Genomic DNA, 4,822 nt, shown 5'->3' on the forward strand with positions numbered 1-4,822 from the left:
TCATGTGCTATCTCTTGTGATGTTATGTAAACCTTTGTCATGTCTTGTTTATGATCATCATACTTAAAATACATGTAATTAGCTTGTTCATGGCTTACCAATTTATGTTTCTTTATGTACCTAAATCCAAGGGAAAGGATATTATGTTGACTTCTTAGTCATATACTATTTGTTTGTTTGTTGACTTTATTTGTCCATTCATGGATTAAACCTACCCTTTTTTTCCAACTAAAACACACATTCAAACCTTGACTTACCATTAGTCAATGGACTTTCAACTACACTTGAAAATGCTTTCGTACACATAAGGTATTTCAAACACAAAATCTTGACTTTCTTTAGTCAATGGATTTTTCAATTACACTTTCAAATGCTTTAGTACACATGAAGCATCTCAACTCAAACTTTGACGTACCTTTAGTCAAGTAACACTTTCCAAAACTTTTTTTTACCCCTTTTATTATCCCATAAAAAATGCAAATAACTCTTAAAAACATAGATAAAATCAAAAGGTTCCTATAGAGTACTATAGATGTTTAGGGTGCTAATACCTTCCTTTTGCATAACCAACCACTGTACCTTAGATTTCTACTTGCTTTGCTCCTAATTTTACTATTGGCTATGAATGTTTATTTTGAATATTTTCCCATTCCTTTGGAAAAATAAAAGTTCGGTGGTGATATCAATGTTTTGTGAGTCAAGTTAATCCAATAGCTTGGTCTTCGATTCTCACCGCGACAAAAATGGCGACTTTACTAGGGACACTTCCCAAGAGGGTTATACCTATTTTATTTTCATCTATGTTTTATTATTTGTTTGTTTATATTTTCTTGGGTGATCTTTGTCTTAAGATAAGTCCTAACTCGAGCTTGAGTGCATATTAAGATAGGAGGGTGGTATAGTCAAGTTGGCTTGGGTGGAGTAATCCTGAACAAGCTAACTTGAGAATCCCCCAATCAGTGGAGGCATCTTTAGGGATGGTATTTGTTGAACGAGAAATCGTGAAGACATTTTATATCTTTGACCTGGGAGCCTGAGAAGTTGATGACTTTAGTATCCCTTTACCCTACTAAGCCTTGTTAGGACGTAGTGTGGTGACTATGAAGGTGTAAACCTGAATTAGTTGATACATGATACTACACTTAGATGAGTTTCTCTTGAGAATGTTATTGGTTGACAAGTATTTGTCCAAACCATTAATATCTGAAAGATGGGATTATGAATCTGAGAACTTTCTTAGAACCTTGGTTCCCGTCTTGATGATAAACCCTTAACACTTACCCTGTTGGGATGGTTAGACTAATGGCCTCATGCTCGTGAAGTCAAACCTATGAACCCCTTGTATTTTATATCTTGATTATGTTTGTTGATCTTGGTGTGTTTGTGAATTCATACATTCATGCATTCATTAACATCATCTTAATTAAAGTCTTCAAAGAACTTAAAAGCATTTGTTGCAAATATCATAGGAATCTTTCACTATGGATTTTGGAAGAAGAAGAACTCAAAAGTACACTTTCAAAAGTCCAAAATTGGAATATTTAAGAGAGATGGGATCTTTGGTGGTTAATCCTGAAGACTTCAAAGGAAAATATGGGAGACTTCTACCTCTTTTGAAGACCAACATGATGGAGGGGATTCTTGCTACATTGGTTCAATTCTATGATCCATTGTACCAGTGCTTTACCTTTCTAGATTATCAGCTTGTGCCTACCTTGGAGGAGTTTTCTCACTTGATTGGCCTACCCATCCATGATCAAGTTCCCTTTTCCAGTTTAGAATAAATTCAAAAGCATCAAGACATTTCAGAAGCTACTCATTTAAAGATGTCTGAGATCAAAGCTAATCTAACTACAAAAGGAGGAATTCTTGGCTTGCCTGCTAAATTCTTGATAGAGGAAGCTCGTTATTTTGCTATCATGAATAGTATGGATGCTTTTGAGGCTATTCTTGCCTTGCTCATATATGGATGTTCCTCTTCCCTAATGTTGACGACTTTGTTGACATTAATGCTATCAAAATATTCTTAATTGGAAATCCAGTACCTACCTTGCTTGCCGGTGTTTACCATTCAGTACATCTCAGGAATTTTCATAAGGGAGGAATGATCATATGTTGTACAACTCTACTCTACAAGTGGTTTATTTCGCATTTGCCCCGATCTACTTCCTTTTGGGACCTTAAGGATGGTTTGCTATGGTCACAAAACATTATGTCTCTCACTCATTCTGACATTGATTGGTTTGATCGTGCTTATGAGGGAGTGACAATTATTGATAGTTGTGGTGAGTTTCCTAATGTACCTCTTCTTGGTACAAAGGGGGGCATTAACTACAACCCGATTGTGGCTTGCCCTCAGTTTGGATACCCAATGAAGGACAAGCCCAACACCATTTTCTTAGAGAGGTTCTTCTTCAAGGAAGGAGAGGACAACAAAGCATTCAAAGAAAAGATTGTGCATGCCTGGCGCCACGTCCATAAGAAAATAAGAGAAGTTCTAGGAAAACTAGATTGCGTCTCTTTGGAACCTTATCTAATGTGTGCAAGTTAGGGTCGTCAGTTTCAAAATTCCTTATCCTCGACAAGAGCCTTTGTCTTTAACTGTTAAAGAACCTTCTCTCATTTTCATGACTGACACGGAGAAACTCAAGATTGCTTTGACTAGGGTGCAACGAGAAAGGGATGCTTGGAAGAATAAGTATCAAATCATCCACGCAGAGAATGAAGAGCTTCAAAGACACTTGAAGTAGAGGAATGATGAAGAGCTTGATAATAAGAAAAGAAAGGTGCAAGAGGATTTATTTTCCTCTAGCATTATTCCAGTTCCTAGTTAAGATAATCCTCCTGCCTCAGGCGCTTGGAAGATGATTGTGGACAAGCTAGTGGTTGAAAAGACTCAGATGAAGGACCAAATCAAGGATCTTAATAGGAAGCTACAAAGAGGGATTGGATCTTCTTCTCAAAAACTTCCTTAGGATTCTAAATGTTTTCCTTGTATCTTTTGAAAGTGTACTTCAAAAATTATAATCTTTCCAATATTAATGAAACGAGATTTTTTTTAGCCATCAAAAGAGTAACGTTTCTCTCCATGATGTTTGCAATAATTGTGTTTATTAAAGTTCCTTAAAAGACATTTGCATTACACATCATACATCATTCTAAACGTTACATTTTTTTCATTCCAAGACTTATCCCCGTCTTTCACTCCAATAGATAAACTGTTTCATCGATACAACACTCGAGCTAGTCGTCAGAAAAGGATGGAACAACTTGAATAGGAAAATCAGGATCTCAGGGAAGAGGTTACTTCACTCAAAATAAGTTTGGAGAGACTCACAACAATGATGGAAACGCTAGTGGCTGCTCAGAATCAACCACCCCCAGAGACTATTCAAAGAACTATAATTTTAGACGTCATATCTACGCCCGTTTCTGTGGCACCTGTGAATGATCCTCAATATCATATGCACCACAATTTCCCTTGGGGCATGCCACCAAATTATATACTAGAAGGTTACCACCCACAAGTTCCTGAAGCTCCCGTAGTGCCTGTTGTCATGTATGTGCCACCTCTTATGATACACACTACTCCATACCACGAAGAGCCCATCTTTCACGCCACTCCAAATGAGGGTATGTGAGTATATGAGAAAATGGATGATTTCCAAGATAAATTTGCTGAGATACAAAGAGAGATTAAATCCCTTAGGGGAAAAGATCTATTTGGGAAGAATGCCCACTGTAAAACCCCGATTTTGACCCTAAGATCCCTAATGGTATCTCATGATATGCATTAGCATTGAGATCACACCTTGTCATCCTTCTTACCCCTCACTCATTGGGTTTGCATTGGGAGAGATCACCAAGCACCATATGATTGTATAATACTTTGTATTTTATCATCTTTACTAACCAAAATACCAAAAATATGTCTTTGCATTTGTCTAACTATTTTGTAGGTAAAGCACATGATCACTTTTGATCTATCAAGCTCACATCTAGGGTTTAAGACCCTCTTTGCCAAGAGAACAATCAAGGAATGGTCCACAACGGCTTTAGACATCATATATGAGTCCCCATGAGCTTAACATGTTATTTTGATCAACAAATCATCAAGAGTTTGGAATTGGTTTGCCTTGGAAACCCTAGTTCATCTGGGTATCTTGTGTAACTTCTTCACCAAGATTCTTCAACAAATGGTCAAATACTTCAATGGATACTTCAAATTTCATCATATTATGCATATATTATCTCCCATGAGTCCCAAAAGTCAAGAGAATTGCAAGCTAGCAAGATGGTTAATGGTGGTTGACCAGAGGAATTCATTTGATCAAAATTGGGGTCCCCTAGACCCTATCTCCTACAATGTTTATCATATGAAAATGATTCAAAGAGAAAAGTTACTCTAAATGACATTCTAAACAACTTTAATGTTTAGGTCTAGAGCTAGGTTTGCTTGGAAAGTCATTTTTTATGGTGAAAAATTATAGGTCATTTTTGTCTAAACCCTAATTTGGAGGTCAACTTTCCAAGGCCATAAATTGCTCAATTTTTATGAGATGAAATATTTCCAAGTTGCATAATCAAATTAAATGTGTCTACTTAAACTTTTATGTTTGGAGGAAGATCTAATTCAACGTTTTTGAGCATGTGATATGAGGATACATTATAGGTCATTTTGGACCAATACCATTGAACACGTGATTTTCCTCAACTTCAAAAATGCATAACTCATTCATTTCAAATACAAATGAGGTCACATTTATGATCATTTTTGAGGTATTTGAAAGAGCTACAATTTTTATGAAGACATGTTTGTCAT

The sequence above is a fragment of the Lathyrus oleraceus genome, chromosome 7, assembly GCF_024323335.1.
Source record: "Lathyrus oleraceus cultivar Zhongwan6 chromosome 7, CAAS_Psat_ZW6_1.0, whole genome shotgun sequence".
Taxonomy (NCBI): Eukaryota; Viridiplantae; Streptophyta; class Magnoliopsida; order Fabales; family Fabaceae; genus Lathyrus; species Lathyrus oleraceus.